The sequence below is a fragment of the Bufo bufo genome, chromosome 5 (genome assembly GCF_905171765.1).
Source record: "Bufo bufo chromosome 5, aBufBuf1.1, whole genome shotgun sequence".
Taxonomy (NCBI): Eukaryota; Metazoa; Chordata; class Amphibia; order Anura; family Bufonidae; genus Bufo; species Bufo bufo.
The window spans coordinates 177,606,830-177,625,057 of record NC_053393.1 but is presented as its reverse complement, the minus strand read 5'-3'; positions in this window follow the sequence as shown (position 1 = coordinate 177,625,057).

Genomic DNA, 18,228 nt, shown 5'->3' with positions numbered 1-18,228 from the left:
CCAGGGAGGTGATGAGGTGCTGATCTCCATTTTTGGTCATGATAAACTTCTTTGGGAAGCCCCACTACAGAATCTCATGGTGACAAAGGCTTTTGGTGAGGGGTAGTAGTTTTCTCCTTGCTGCCAAGGTGTGCTGCGAGAGGTCTGCAAAGAGTGTTACCTCTTGGAAGGGGTCAGGTAGCTTGCCTTTCTTTCTCACCGCCTGCATGAGCTGCTCCTTTATGTGATAAAAGTGGATACGTGAAATTGTATCCCTTGGTACTGAGTCAGGGAGAGATTTAGGCTTTGGTAGCCTGTGGGCCATTTCAATAATTACATCCGTATCTGTGGCATGGAGTGTAGTGATGATCAGTTTCTGGAGAAATTTGACCAAGTTGGCTGGTGATACAGATTCTGGAATGCCGCGGAATTTTACATTGTTCCGCCGGTTGCGGTCTTCTTGGTCCGCCATTTTGGATTTCATGGACTCCATTTCCGCCTGTCTCGCGGTGGCGGGATTGCGAGCACCATTGTTTGCCGTCGAAAAAAAGCTATAAGAAGCTTAGGAGCTTCTTTCTTACCCCGCTTGGGCATCTTTTGTGGAGTGGGGTTCTTATAGGGGTTGATGGTTGCCAAGTTTTTGGTGAGCCACTGCTTTATAAGTCGCTTTTGCAGGATGCCTGAAGGGAGCTCTTGAGCTAAGCAGTTATTGCGCTCCCAGTCCAGGCCACGCCCCCCCCCCGTATATATATATATTTAACGTGTATAAATATATATATATTTACAGTTCATGTGTATAAATATATACATAGTAGAAAATAATAGACTGTAAACTTTGTATTGTTTTAATAAATGTATTTAATCATAATACCGTATATAGAGTTTTCAGTCGCCGCCACTGTAGTTCAGTACAGACACACACAGTTCAGAAAGGTAAAGGAACAGAGAGATAGAGATAGGAAGTAGGCAGAGTCAGTAGTAGTTGCCTATTTTTTTATATTAATTATTAATATTAAATCCCAAATATTAATAATTGATATGTCCTATAACAGGGGCACTGTAGGGTGCTCTATTACTAATGAATGGAATTATTATTGGTGGGGCTTTGAGGAGCACAATTACTATAGGGGGAACTATGTCTTTGGCACTATTATTTCTTCTGGATAGTATTTGGGGGTATTGGGGAGCACAGAGAGCAGCAAGATAAATCTTGTGGGACTTGAGGATGGGGAGAATGATAGAAAAGTGAGGAACCTAAGATGTCTATGCGTTAATCTCTGCAGAGATGGGGCATGGCTGAAATAAGTTGTGTAGGAGAAGATGAAAGAAAACATCTACATCAGAGTAGACGTCACCTGGGAGGCTCTGGATGTGAGAAGTATGTGCTGCTGTATAGTCCTGTATGTTTGATAGTGTCTATGCAGCAAGTAAAGCAATTAAGGCTACTTTCACACTTGCGGTAGCAGGGTCCGGCATTCTGTTCCAGTGGGGGAACAGCCTGCCGGATCCGTGCTAACGATAGCCCACCATGCCACCAGAAGTCTGCTCCGGCCCCAATCACTATAATGCCTGCCGGACCCTGCTATCGCAAGTGTGAAAGTAGCCTAAAATCTTTAGTGCTAGTGCGAGCGGTGGGGTGTCGACTGGAGCCATATGCATTGGGGCTTGGGCCCTGGATCTTTTGAGACCCCAGCAATGCCCCTGATTGGTGGTGTTTTATAATTTTTATAAAATTTTTTATTTATTTTTTAAGATTTCTTTTAATTGCTGATTTCTCCTGTAACAGAGGCCAACATATTAGCCCCAGCTAAGGGGGAATACTGCTTCTGCAGCTGCATGATGTCCTTGCAACTGCTAAGGCTACTTTCACATCTGCATTTTTGCTGGATCCATCATGGATCAGCAAAAACGCTTCCGTCATGATAATACAACCTTCTGCATCCATTATGAACGGATCCGATTGTATTATCTCTAAAATAGCCATCCGTCTCTAAAACCATTGTAAGTCAAGGGGGAGCGGATCTTTTTTTTTGTGTCAGAGAAAACAAATCTGTCACAATTGAGAGTCATGACGGATCCGTCTTGCTCTGCATCCCAGGACGCACTCAAAAGCTCTGCTTGCAGTGTTTTTGTGTGTGTCATTGGAACACAATGAAACAGAACGGAATGCATTTTGGTGCACTCTGTTCCCTTCAGTTCAGTTTTGTCCCCATTGACAATGAATGGGGACAAAACTGAAGCGTTTTCCCCACTTTTCAGATCCTATGACGGATCTCAATAGCTGAAAGTGAAAGTGCAGATGTGAAAGTATCCTAACTTTGCAAGGACACTCAGAAATGTCCTTGTGTTGTTAAATGCAACACCCCCCCAGATGTATATAAATGGGCAGTCAACAACTGGTTAACATTGCCCAGTTTAATGAAGGCATTCTTCATAAGACAATTAACGCGATCATCTAGTTCAAGTAGAATTGCCTCTCCACTCATTTTAAGGGTCCCCGCAGGGGATTACAATAAAGTAATATGGCAATATATTGTAAGATTACAATATAGTCACATACAGCATGCAAAGAGCATGTAGTATTGAACATGGTAAACAACTTATTAGAATGCAAGCAGTCAAATTCAAGAGATATGTGTCCTTGTCTTCTGTCTTCTTGGAATGTGGGGATGTTGATGGTAGGCTCGACGGGTCCTGAAGATATGAGGTCTTCTTGTTAAAAAAGTTTTTATGCGTATATAAGTATAATTTTCTCAAGCACAACAGAATATATTATTAATATGAATGAAATTAGATTACAGGCAGACAGGGTATCAGAAATAATTTATTTCTTTAACGTTTTTCACAATTTTGATCATTACATTATCACACATATGTATTTCTCAATGATTTATTAGCTAACTATCTATCCTACCTGTCTAGAAAAGGCCCCTTAGACTGCCTGTACTGCATGAAGTATACAGATAAGCTGCATAGATCATGGGATGTTAGACATCCATTCCTGGCCGCCTCATAGTAGCCATTTCATCTGAACATTCACACATCTTTATGGAGTTGTTGACAACACACACACACACACATAATTATCTACCTAAAAGGATGACGACAGCCAGCCAGAGGTGCATCCCAACACAAGGACCACCCTGGAGTAATCCCCGGTGAAATCACGCTTTTAGGGCATTGACTCTTCTTGTAAGAGTGGTGCTCAAACTGCTAGGGTGCATCTGTGGGACCCTCTTTCAGAGATGATGTCCTCCACCCAACTCTCAAAAAGCTGAGGGGTCTTCAGGAGAGGTGGGCAGTCGAGCTGGGCTATCAGACGGTCAACTCTGTAGCTGTGATGTCATCCTTCCTACAAAATGGACATATCCACGCCCTCAACTAGGAATATAACATATTAATCATTTCCAGTCAATAATTGAATGTTATATCAATAGAGGAGAAGCAGGAAAGTGGAAAGAAAGCAGACATGAACCAAAACTCTGATAATGATTGATACAAGAAATCAGAGTTAATTCTTTCCTGCCACATTTTCAACTCTTTTGATCATTACATTATCACTCATATATGCATTTCTCATTGATTTGTTAGCTAACTATCTGTCCTAGCCGTCTAGAAAAGGCCCCTTAAACTGCATGTACTGCATGAAGTATTTAGGTAAGCTGTATACATCATGGGATGTTAGATATCCCTTCCTGAAAACCTCATAGTAGCCATTTAATCGGAACATTCCGCTTTTTTATGGGGTTATTGACAGCACACACTTCATTATCTACCTAAAAGGATGACGACAGCCAGCCAGAGGTGCATCCCAACACAAGGACCACCCTGGAGTAATCCCCGGTGAAATCACGCTTTTAGGGCATTGACTCTTCTTGTAAGAGTGGTGCTCAAACTGCTAGGGTGCATCTGTGGGACCCTCTTTCAGAGATGATGTCCTCCACCCAACTCTCAAAAAGCTGAGGGGTCTTCAGGAGAGGTGGGCAGTCGAGCTGGGCTATCAGACGGTCAACTCTGTAGCTGTGATGTCATCCTTCCTACAAAATGGACATATCCACGCCCTCAACTAGGAATATAACATATTAATCATTTCCAGTCAATAATTGAATGTTATATCAATAGAGGAGAAGCAGGAAAGTGGAAAGAAAGCAGACATGAACCAAAACTCTGATAATGATTGATACAAGAAATCAGAGTTAATTCTTTCCTGCCACATTTTCTCCTCTTTTGATCATTACATTATCACTCATATATGCATTTCTCATTTGTTAGCTAACTATCTTTCCTACCTGTCCATAAATGGCCACTTAGACTTCCCGTACTGCATGAAGTATCCAGATAAGCTGCATAGATCATGGGATGTTAGACATCCATTCCTGGTTGTCTGATAGTAGCCATTTAATCTAAACATTCACAAATCTTTATGGGGTTATTGACAGCACACACCTATATCATTATCTTATAGAATGATGATAGTCAGCCAGAGGTGCATCCCAACACAAGTACCACCCTGGAGTAATTCCCCAGTGAAATCACTCAGGGAATTGACTCTTATAGGAGTGGTGCTCAAACTGCTAGGATGCATCTGTGGGACCCTCTTTCAGAGATGATGTCCTCCACCCAACTCTCAAAAAGCTGAGGGGTCTTCAGGAGAGGTGGGCAGTCGAGCTGGGCTATCAGACGGTCAACTCTGTAGCTGTTATGTCATCCTTCCTACAAAATGGACATATCCACGCCCTCAACTAGGAATATAACATATTAATCATTTCCAGTCAATAATTGAATGTTATATCAATAGAGGAGAAGCAGGAAAGTGGAAAGAAAGCAGACATGAACCAAAACTCTGATAATGATTGATACAAGAAATCAGAGTTAATTCTTTCCTGCCACATTTTCAACTCTTTTGATCATTACATTATCACTCATATATGCATTTCTCATTGATTTATTAGCTAACTATCTATCCTACCTGTCTAGAAAAGGCCCCTTAGACTGCCTGTACTGCATGAAGTATACAGATAAGCTGCATAGATCATGGGATGTTAGACATCCATTCCTGGCCGCCTCATAGTAGCCATTTCATCTGAACATTCACACATCTTTATGGAGTTGTTGACAACACACACACACACACACACATAATTATCTACCTAAAAGGATGACGACAGCCAGCCAGAGGTGCATCCCAACACAAGGACCACCCTGGAGTAATCCCCGGTGAAATCACGCTTTTAGGGCATTGACTCTTCTTGTAAGAGTGGTGCTCAAACTGCTAGGGTGCATCTGTGGGACCCTCTTTCAGAGATGATGTCCTCCACCCAACTCTCAAAAAGCTGAGGGGTCTTTAGGAGAGGTGGGCAGTCGAGCTGGGCTATCAGACGGTCAACTCTGTAGCTGTGATGTCATCCTTCCTACAAAATGGACATATCCACGCCCTCAACTAGGAATATAACATATTAATCATTTCCAGTCAATAATTGAATGTTATATCAATAGAGGAGAAGCAGGAAAGTGGAAAGAAAGCAGACATGAACCAAAACTCTGATAATGATTGATACAAGAAATCTGAGTTAATTCTTTCCTGCCACATTTTCAACTCTTTTGATCATTACATTATCACTCATATATGCATTTCTCATTGATTTGTTAGCTAACTATCTGTCCTAGCCATCTAGAAAAGGCCCCTTAAACTGCATGTACTGCATGAAGTATTTAGGTAAGCTGTATACATCATGGGATGTTAGATATCCCTTCCTGAAAACCTCATAGTAGCCATTTAATCGGAACATTCCGCTTTTTTATGGGGTTATTGACAGCACACACTTCATTATCTACCTAAAAGGATGACGACAGCCAGCCAGAGGTGCATCCCAACACAAGGACCACCCTGGAGTAATCCCCGGTGAAATCACGCTTTTAGGGCATTGACTCTTCTTGTAAGAGTGGTGCTCAAACTGCTAGGGTGCATCTGTGGGACCCTCTTTCAGAGATGATGTCCTCCACCCAACTCTCAAAAAGCTGAGGGGTCTTCAGGAGAGGTGGGCAGTCGAGCTGGGCTATCAGACGGTCAACTCTGTAGCTGTGATGTCATCCTTCCTACAAAATGGACATATCCACGCCCTCAACTAGGAATATAACATATTAATCATTTCCAGTCAATAATTGAATGTTATATCAATAGAGGAGAAGCAGGAAAGTGGAAAGAAAGCAGACATGAACCAAAACTCTGATAATGATTGATACAAGAAATCAGAGTTAATTCTTTCCTGCCACATTTTCTCCTCTTTTGATCATTACATTATCACTCATATATGCATTTCTCATTTGTTAGCTAACTATCTTTCCTACCTGTCCATAAATGGCCACTTAGACTTCCCGTACTGCATGAAGTATCCAGATAAGCTGCATAGATCATGGGATGTTAGACATCCATTCCTGGTTGTCTGATAGTAGCCATTTAATCTAAACATTCACAAATCTTTATGGGGTTATTGACAGCACACACCTATATCATTATCTTATAGAATGATGATAGTCAGCCAGAGGTGCATCCCAACACAAGTACCACCCTGGAGTAATTCCCCAGTGAAATCACTCAGGGAATTGACTCTTATAGGAGTGGTGCTCAAACTGCTAGGATGCATCTGTGGGACCCTCTTTCAGAGATGATGTCCTTCACTCGACTGAGGGTGTCTTCAGGAGAGGTGGGCAGTCGAGCTAGGCTATCAGACGGTCAACCCTGTAGCTGTGATATCTTCCTTCCTACAAAATGGACATGTGCACACCTGCAAGGAAGAATACAACATATAAATCATTTCCAGGCAATTGTGGAGGCAATAGAGAAGAAATATAAAATTTGATGTAAACTAGAAATAAAACAAAACCCTGATAACGATTGATGCAAGAAATTATTTCAACTACTAGAACAATGGTCTCCAACCTCTGGCTCAGCAAGTGCTGCTGTAGAAATACAACTCCCATCATCCCATAATAGCCAGCAACTGCCAGAACATGTTTGGAGTTGTTTTCCACTCACTAAACATCTCAGGGGAAATTTATCAAGAGCAGGGGGGATGCATTTAATTTATCATGAAGTGCACGCCTGGTTACAAATGAAGTGCATCCTCTGACAGTCTATGCGCCCTGAATGAATTCTTGGCCAGCTCACAGCTGCCATAGATTTCGGTCATCATTTACAGCAGAAAACTGGCATACATCAAGTAAATCTTCTGGGGCTAATGTCTAAGTCCACCCCTTTCAAAAAATGAAGAGGCTGTCAGTAAAACGCCATTTACAAACATTTTAAACAAAATTTGCAACTTTTGTTTATCAGTTTTCTGGTGTACAGGAATGATAAATCTCTCCTTGTGCTGTGAACTACCAAAAGCAGTGGATTTAATAATTAGGCTATTTTCACACTCGCATTTGGTGCGGATCCGTCATGGATCTGCACAGATGGATCCGTTCAGATAATACAACCGTCTGCATCCGTTCTGAACGGATCGATCCGTTTGTATTATCTTTAACATAGCCAAGACAGATCCGTCTTGAACACCATTGAAAGTCAATGGAGGACAGATCCATTTTCTATTGTGCCAGATTGTGTCATAGAAAACTGATCCGTCCTTATTGACTTAGGCTACTTTCACACTTGCGTTAGGAGCGGATCCGTCTGGTGTCTGTACAGACGGATCCGCTCCTATAATGAAAAAGCTTGCATCCGTTCAGAACGGATCCGTCTGCATAACTGTTTATTTCAGATCTGATTTTTCACTTTGTGAAAACTCAGATCCGACAGTATATTCTAACACAGAAGCGTTCCCATGGTGATGGGGACGCTTCAAGTTAGAATATACTAAAAGAACTGTGTACATGACTGCCCCCTGCTGCCTGGCAGCACCCGATCTCTTACAGGGGGCTGTGATCCGCACAATTATTGTGCGAATCATAGCCCCCTGTAAGAGATCAGGTGCTGCCAGGCAGGAGGGGGCAGACCCCCTCCCTCCCCTGTATTAAATGTGACCAGTGCGGCCCCCCTCCCTCTATATTCATTGGTGACCAGTGCGGCCCCCCTCCCTCCCCAGTATTAAATGTGACCAGTGCGGCCCCCCTCCCTCTATATTCATTGGTGGCCAGTGCGGCCCCTCCTCCCCAGTATTAAATGTGACCAGTGCAGCCCCCCTCCCTCTATATTCATTGGTGGCCAGTGCGGATTCCCAATATTAAATGTGACCAGTGCGGCCTCCCCTCTTCCCCCCCCCCCATCATTGGTGGCAGCGGAGAGTACCGATCGGAGTCCCAGTTTAAATCGCTGGGGCTCCGATCGGTTACCATGGCAGCCAAGACGCTATTGCAGTCTTGGCTGCCATGGTTACTTAGCAATAAATAGAAGCCTTATATTTACCTGCGAGCTGCGATGTCTGTGACCGGCCGGGCGCTCCTCCTACTGGTAAGTGACAGGTCTGTGCTATAGGCAATGTGCCGCACAGACCTTTCACTTACCAGTAGGAGGAGCTCCCGGCCGGTCACAGACATCGCAGCTCGCAGGTAAGTATAATGCTTCTATTTATTGCTAAGTAACCATGGCAACCAAGACTGCAATAGCGTCTTGGCTGCCATGGTAACCGATTGGAGCCCCAGTGATTTAAACTGGGACTCCGATCGGTACTCTCCGCTGCCACCAATGATGGGGGGCGGGGTGATTTTAATTAGGGGGGGGGAAGAGGGGAGGCCGCACTGGTCACATTTACTGGGAATCCGCACTGGCCACCAATGAATATAGAGGGAGGGGGGGCCGCACTGGACACATTTAATACTGGGGAGGGGAAGCCGCACTGGCCACCAATGAATATAGAGGGAGGGGGGCCGCACTGGTCACATTTAATACTGGGGAGGGAGGGAGGGGGGCCGCACTGGCCACCAATGAATATAGAGGGAGGGGGGCCGCACTGGTCACATTTAATACTGGGGAGGGAGGGGGGCCGCACTGGCCACCAATGAGTTAAATACATGAGGGGGGGGTCTGCCCCCTGCTGCCTGGCAGCACCTGCCAGTCAGCAGGGGGCAGTCATGTACACAGTTCTCAGTATATTCTAACTTGAAGCGTCCCCATCACTATGTTAGAATATACTGTCGGATCTGAGTTTCACGATGTAACTCAAATCCGATGGTATATTCTAACATAGAGGAGAAAACTCCGATCTGATGGTATATTAATAGGGACTCCTGACTTTACATTGAAAGTCAATGGGGGACGGATCCGTTTGAAATTGCACCATATTGTGTCAACGTCAAACGGATCCGTCCCCATTGACTTGCATTGTAAGTCTGGACGGATCCATTTGGCTCCGCGCGGCCAGGCGGACACGAAAAAGCTACAAGCGGCGTTCGGGTGTCCGCCTGCTGAGCGGAGCGGAGGCCAAACGGTGCCAAACTGATGCATTCTGAGCGGATCCGCATCCACTCAGAATGCATTGGGGCAGTACGGATCCGTTCGGGGTCGCTTGTGAGAGCCTTCAAACGGAACTCACAAGCGGAACCCCGAACGCAAGTGTGAAAGTAGCCTTACATTGTGGCTCAGTTTAGTCAGACAGACACCAAAGCAGAATGGAGATGGAACGAAGGCAAACTGAGGCATACTGATGCATTCTGATCGGATCCTTTTCCATTCAGAATGCATTAGGGCAAAACTGATCAGTTTTGGACCGCTTGTGAGAGCCCTGAACGGATCTCACAAACGGAAAGCCAAAACGCCAGTTTGAAAGTAGCCTTAATCATCGCCTCTCCTTACCTTGGTGTTATCATGGTTGCTATTGTTTGTGTGACCAGTGACAGTGACCAGTGAAATAGGGGGAACATTAACCAGCAAGATAGAGCAGCATCCTGGGGAGATCATAAGCAGTAAGATAGGACAGAGACTAGTAAGATAGGATGAATAATAACCAGTAAGATAGGGTAATGACCAGTAAGACAGGACAGTGGAAATGTCAGACTATTAAGACCACTGATACATACGATAATGGGCGATACAGTAATTAATAATGGGTAAATTGTGAGAGTCACCCACAATAAATATCATCCATAACCCCAATTGTAGTATCAAAAAACTGATTTTACTGATTCATGACCATACCCAAAAACAGGACATTGAGATAACCCATAATTCCCAACATATCTTCTTTGGTGTTCTACATCATCAATCTCAGTGAATTGAAGATAGGACAGTTAGCAGTAAAATAGGGCAGATAGAGACCAGTAAGGTAGGGTAATAACCAGTAAGTTAGGACAGTGACCAGTAATATATGGAAGTGAATTGTAAGATAAGGCAGTGATCTGTAAATTAGGGTGGGAAGTGACCAGTACGATAAAGGGGGCAGTGAATAGATGAACCAAAGGCACTTTCCAAATGGTCTGAAAGCTGGAACCTTATTGGCTGCTATGAACAAGCTCCGCTCGTCTTATGCAGTGGTTTAGATGAACCTCTTCATACACATAAATCATCCCCCCATACAGTTCCCTGGTACAGTAATTATCCCCCTCCAGCAATGTCAGAACTTACCATGATCTAAAGAGGGGTCGCAGACTTCACTACAGACACACGGATGCTTCTCTCTTGCAGACAGAGGGGGTGATGCAGCAGAGCTGGGAGACATCTTCCTCCTCCTGCAGCCGGCAACCAGGAATGACAGTTGGTAACAGCAATTATCATTCATGTCCAGGAATGACAGTTGGTAACAGCAATTATCATTCATGTTTCTGAGGGGAAGTGCTGATTGGCTGATCAGATTCTAATCCACCAATCAGCAGCTCTCTGTTCTCTACAGCCTGGGACTGGAGGAGCACACAACAGCCCGAGCCCTGAGTGCAGCACAACTGATGTGTGCGACTGGGAGGTGGACCAATTATTACCCCCATAGCAAAGTGTTGGTAGGGTTGATGCAAATTACATTTCTCATTAGTGTCCATACTTTTGCTCTTTTGCCCCTGAAATACTTCAACTTTTTTGTTTATAGCAGGGTACATATGGTTAAAGGAAAACATATTTTTTAATTTCACTATGCCGTAAATAAGCATTATTATTAATCCCACTAGATGGATTTCATCCCGCTCCTGTTATTTTTCACCTTCCTGACAGAGCCTAGTTTTAAAAATCTGTAACTTTGGGATGCTTTAACCACTACAGGACCGCCGTACGCAGGATTGCGTCTTTGCGGCGGCCCTGATATTCTGAGTGGACGCGCCGGCGCGTCCTCTTGCGAGACGCGAGATTTCCTGTGAACGCGTGCACACAGGCGCGCGCATTCACAGGAACTGCAGGTAAGCGAGTGGATCTCCAGCCTGCCAGCGGTGATCGTTCGCTGGCAGGCTGTAGATGCGATTTTTTTAACCCCTAAAAGGTATATTAGACGCTGTTTTGATAACAGCGTCTAATATACCAGCTACCTGGTCCTCTGGTGGTCCTTTTTGCTTGGATCGACCCCTCGGATTTCTATTACTTTGTGGAACGATCCCACCCCCGGGGCCCCCGGGGCCCCCGTGGCGGGCCCCGGAAGCCCCCTTTTTTCCCATAGACTTTGACAGGGTACATTTTCAAATCGCTCCCACTCGCCAGGCTTTGACGCTAAAGTCACCAAACTTGGGTCACTTAGTCATGGGGTCAACCCGAAAATTTTTGGCACATTTCGGGGACCCCAAAAAGGGGGCGGGGCCTGACAGAACTAATCAAAATCTCCCCATTGACTGTAATGAGACGTTCAAATTGCTACTCCTCCCACATTTTTAGGAGTACAAATTCCAAACTTTGCAGTCTTGGTCGGCACCCACCCGAGTACCTTGCTTGTGCTTTGTTAACCGATCCCACCCTCCGGGCCCCTGGGACGGGCCCCCAAAATCCACGTTTTTCCCATTGACTTTGACAGGAAAAATTTTCAAATCGCTCCCAGTCGCACAGATTTGAAACTAAAGTCACCAAACTTGGGTCACTTAGTCATGGGGTCAACGCGCAATTTGTTAGAACATTTCGGAGACCCTAAAATGTGGGCGGGGCCACACAGAACCAATCAAATTCTCCCCATTGACTACAATGAGACGTTCAAATTGCTACTCCTCCCACAGATTTAGGAGTATAAATGCCGAACTTTGCACTCTTGGTCGGCAGATACCCGAGTATCTTGCTTGTGCTTTGTTAACCGTTCCCACCCTCCGGGCCCCTGGGGTGGGCCCCTGAAAACCTCTTTTTTTCTCCCATATAGTTTTATTGGAAAAATGCAAACGTTTGTCACTCATACAGCTTCGGAGTGAAACTGACCAAACTTGGGTCACTTAGTCATGGGGTCAACCTGAAAATTTATGTCACATTTTGGGGACATTTAAAAGTGGGCGGAGCTACAAACAACCAATCAGATTTTCCCTATTGACTTCAATGAGAAAATTTTAAATTGCTGCCATTTCAACATTGTTAATGGCAGGGTTGTTAAACTTAATATATTCGGTTAATAGGTGACTAGAATTCAAATGTTTAAAAGTGGGCGGAGTCTACAACGGCCAATCAAGTTTCAGCCATTTCTTTAAATGGGAAAAATTCAAACTGCCGCTGCTCTTAGCGGGTCAATGGCAAAGTCACTAAACTTAGGTGCACTCACCCTAGTCATTAGGTGCACCACCCTGACCCTTAGGTGCAACCACCCCGACTTTTAGGTGCAACCACCCCGACCCTTAGGTGCACCCACTCCGACCCTTAGGTGCAACCACCCCAACGATTAGGTGCACCCACCCCGACTTTTAGGTGCAACCACCCCGACCCTTAGGTGCACCCACTCCGACCCTTAGGTGCAACCCCCCAACGATTAGGTGCACCCACCCCGACTTTTAGGTGCAACCACCCCGACCCTTAGGTGCACCCACTCCGACCCTTAGGTGCAACCACCCCAACGATTAGGTGCACCCACCCCAACTTTTAGGTGCAACCACCCCGGCCCTTAGGTGCACCCACTCCGACCATTAGGTGCAACCACCCCAACGATTAGGTGCACCCACCCCAACTTTTAGGTGCAACCACCCCGGCCCTTAGGTGCACCCACTCCGACCATTAGGTGCAACCACCCCAACGATTAGGTGCACCCACCCCGACTTTTAGGTGCAACCACCCCGACTTTTAGGTGCAACCACCCCGACCCTTAGATACACCCACTCCGAACCTTAGGTGCAACCACCCCAACGATTAGGTGCACCCACCCCGACTTTTAGGTGCAACCACCCCGACCCTTAGGTGCACCCACTCCGACCCTTAGGTGCAACCCCCCAACGATTAGGTGCACCCACCCCGACTTTTAGGTGCAACCACCCCGACCCTTAGGTGCACCCACTCCGACCCTTAGGTGCAACCACCCCAACGATTAGGTGCACCCACCCCGACTTTTAGGTGCAACCACCCCGACCCTTAGGTGCACCCACTCCGACCATTAGGTGCAACCACCCCAACGATTAGGTGCACCCACCCCGACTTTTAGGTGCAACCACCCCGACTTTTAGGTGCAACCACCCCGACCCTTAGGTACACCCACTCCGACCCTTAGGTGCAACCACCCCAACGATTAGGTGCACCCACCCCGACTTTTAGGTGCAACCACCCCGACCCTTAGGTGCACCCACTCCGACCCTTAGGTGCAACCCCCCAACGATTAGGTGCACCCACCCCGACTTTTAGGTGCAACCACCCCGACCCTTAGGTGCACCCACTCCGACCTTTAGGTGCAACCACCCCAACGATTAGGTGCACCCACCCCGACTTTTAGGTGCAACCACCTCGACCCTTAGGTGCACCCACTCCGACCATTAGGTGCAACCACCCCAACGATTAGGTGCACCCACCCTGACTTTTAGGTGCAACCACCCCGACTTTTAGGTGCAACCACCCTGACCCTTAGGTACACCCACTCCGACCCTTAGGTGCAACCTCCCCAACGATTAGGTGCACCCACCCCGACCCTTAGGTGCAACCACCCTGACTTTTAGGTGCAACCACCCCGACCCTTAGGTGCACCCACTCCGACCCTTAGGTGCAACCACCCCAACGATTAGGTGCACCCACCCCGACTTTTAGGTGCAACCACCCCGACTTTTATGTGCAACCACCCCGACCCTTAGGTGCACCCACTCCGACCCTTAGGTGCAACCACCCCAACGATTAGGTGCACCCACCCCGACCCTTAGGTGCAACCACCCCGACTTTTAGGTGCAACCACCCCGACCCTTAGGTGCACCCACTCCGACCCTTAGGTGCAACCACCCCAACGATTAGGTGCACCCACCCCGACTTTTAGGTGCAACCACTCCGACCCTTAGGTGCACCCACTCCGACCCTTAGGTGCACCCACCCCGACTTTTAGGTGCAACCACCCCGACCCTTAGGTGCACCCACTCCGACCCTTAGGTGCAACCACCCCAACGATTAGGTGCAACCACCCCGACTTTTAGGTGCAACCACCCCGACCCTTAGGTGCACCCACTCCGACCCTTAGGTGCAACCACCCCAACAATTAGGTGCACCCATCCTGACCCTTAGGTGCAACCACCCCGACTTTTAGGTGCAACCACCCCGACCCTTAGGTGCACCCACTCCGACCCTTAGGTGCAACCACCCCAACGATTAGGTGCACCCAATTATTAAATTTATTAAATTATTAAAATTCAAAAAAGTGGGTGGAGCCACCAACAGCCAATCAGATTTCAAGCCAACATCCTGTGGTTTCTTCAGAAACGACACTTTCCAGTTATTATTATTATATATAATGGCCCACTCTGTATAATTGCCCCTCTGTAATATTAGGATATATAATGGGCCATTATATATCCTAATAATACAGAGGGGGCCATTATATATTATAATAATACAGGGGGGTCATTATATATAGTAATTATACAGAGGGTCCATTATATATCCTAATATTACAGAGGGGTCATTATATATAATAATTATACAGAGGGGCATTATATATATAATAATAATACAGAGGGGGCCATTATATATCCTAATACTACAGAGGGGTCACTATATATAATATACAGGGGGGCCATTATATATTATAGTTATACAGAGGGGCCATAATAAATAATAAATATTATGGCCCCACTGTATAACTATATTAATAGCCTCTCTGTATAATTTTAATATATAATGGCCCCTCTGTATAATTATAATATATAATGGCCCCTATGTATAATATATAATGGCCCCCTTGTATAATTATTATATATTATGGCCCCACTGTATAATTATAATATATAATGGCCCTCTGTATAATATAAAACGGTGCCCATTCTTTAAATATACTGGCCTACTTTGTATCTCTTCTGCCCACCTCCATAGTGCCCCCAGTATGGCCCCAGTACTTACATAAAAAAAAAAAAAAATACTCACCTCTCTTCATCACCTCTTCTACAAGAGGTGATGAAGAGAGGTGAGTATTTTTATTTATTTTTTGCTTGGGCGTCCCGGCGCAGGCGGTCAGGAACACATCACCCTGCCCTCCTGCGCCGCGTCATCACGTCATCGCGTCATCGCGTCATCTCGTGAGACCCGGTGCAGGAGGTCACGGTGATATAATCGCGATCTCCTGGACTCCTGCACCGCTCTACTGCGTCTTAAAACTTCAGGCCAGGCGGAACGGAGGGGATGGGAGCCATAGGCTTCCATCACCCTCATTTTACTGCCTTCTGCCTGGTGCCCCCTACAATTTGGCGCCCGGGGCAAACGCCCCCCCTGGCCCCCCCCACGCTACGCCCCTGCCTCCATATGTTCCCTGACAAGAGGCAAAACGGTCTCTATATACTGTTGCATCTTGATTACATACTCCAGGACACTTTTATGCAGAGTGGGTTGCTGTTCCCACGCCTCTTTGACCACGTCCAGACCACGAGGATGTCTGCCATAAAGCAATTCGAAGGGCGAGATCCCAGTAGAGGCCTGGGGTACCTCTCGCACAGCGAACATGAGATCTGGCAGAAGAAGGTCCCAATCCTTCTCATATTTAGACACCACCCTTTTTAACATAGTTTTCAGAGTTTTGTTAAACTTTTCAACCAGACCGTCCATTTGCAGATGGTACACGGACGTCCGTAACTGTCTGATATGCAGCAACTTACAGAGTTCCCTCATGACCGCAGACATAAAAAGGGTCCCCTGGTCAGTCAGAACCTTTTTAGGTAGCCCCACTCGGGAGAACATCTCCATTAGCTCCTTAGCTATAAACTTTGCCGATGTATGTCGCAGTGGCACCACCTCCAGGTACCGAGTGTCGTAGTCCAGGACGACCAAGATGTGTTAGTGTCCTCTAGCGGACTTCGGTACTGGGACTACGAGGTCTATAGCGATTCGCTCAAACGGCACCTTGATGAACGGGAGAGGTATCAAGGGACTGCGGAAAAGGTGCTGGGGGCTAGTTGCCTGGCAGGTCGGGCAAGACTTACAGAATTCTTCCACCTCCCTAAACACACTGGGCCAGTAAAACCGTTGTAGTATCCGGTCCTGTGTCTTCTGCATTCCCAGATGACCCCCGAGAACATGCTGGTGGGCTAACTCTAACATGAGTTTGCGATAAGCCTTGGGCACCACCAACTGTTCAATGGATTCACCTCGCAGCTGGTTTACCCGGTACAACATATCCTTATGAACCACAAAATGGGGGAACACCGACTCTGGCCTTGGTTGTTGTGGTTCACCATCTACTATTCCCAGGCTCGGGATAGGGTTGGATCCCGGTGTTGGGCGGTACCAAAATTATCCCCGGAGACATTGAGGTCTGCCAGCTCAGGACCCGGCGGCAAGTCCTCCATGTCTCCCACCATCACACTTAGCGGGGTTCTCTCCCCCTCTTCCACCGAAGTGGCGGTCACCCCTACCGCTGGCCCTTTGGACTCAGGTTCCCAGGGTTCTGGTCTTCCCCCTGAGCCGGGCCACTCTGCTAAGGTTACCCCTGTCTCATGGGTATCAGTCACTCTCGTAGCAGGCCACAGTGCTGGGAAGTCTCTCCCTATTATACAGTTGCAAGAAAAAGTATGTGAACCCTTTGGAATTATATGGATTTCTGCACAAATTGGTTATAAAATGTGATCTGATCTTCATCTAAGTCACAACAATAGACAATCACAGTCTGCTTAAACTAATAACACACAAAGAATTAAATGTTACCATGATTTTATTGAACACACCATGTAAACATTCACAGTGCAGGTGGAAAAAGTATGTGAACCCCTAAACTAATGACATCTCCAAGAGCTAATTGGTGTGAGGTGTCAGCCAACTGGAGACCAATCAATGAGATGAGATTGAAGGTGCTGGTTACAGCTGCCCTGCCCTATAAAAAACACACACCAGTTCTAGGTTTGCTTTCCACAAGAAGCATTGCCTGATGTGAATGATGCCTCGCACAAAAGAGCTCTCAAAAGACCTACAATAAGAAAATGTTGACTTGCATAAAGCTGGAAAGGGTTATAAAAGTATCTCCAAAAGCCTTGCTGTTCATCAGTTCACGGTAAGACAAATTGTCTATAAATGGACAAAGTTCAGCACTGCTGCTACTCTCCCTAGGAGTGGCTGTCCTGTAAAGATCACTGCAAGAGCACAGCGCAGACTGCTCAATGAGGTGAAGAAGAATCCTAGAGTGTCAGCTAAAGACTTACAAAAGTCTCTGGCATATGCTAACATCCCTGTTAGCGAATCTACGATACGTAAAACACTAAACAAGAATGAATTTCATGGGAGGATACCACAGAGGAAGCCACTGATGTCCAAAAAAACCATTGCTGCACGTTTACAGTTTGCACAAGAGCACCTGGATGTTCCACAGCAGTACTGGCAAAATATTCTGTGGACAGATGAAACCAAAGTTGAGTTGTTTGGAAGAAACACACAACACTATGTGTGGAGAAAAAGAGGCACAGCACACCAACATCAAAACCTCATCCCAACTGTGAAGTATGGTGGTGGGGGCATCATGGTTTGGGGCTGCTTTGCTGCGTCAGGGCCAGGACGGATTGCTATCATCAAAGGAAAAATGAATTCCCGAGTTTATCAAGACATTTTGCAGAAGAACTTAAGGCCATCTGTCCACCAGCTGAAGCTCAACAGAAGATGGGTTTGGCAACAGGACAGCGACCCAAAGCATAGAAGTAAATCAACAACAGAATGGCTTAAACAGAAGAAAATATGCCTTCTGGAGTGGCCCAGTCAGAGTCCTGACCTCAACCCGA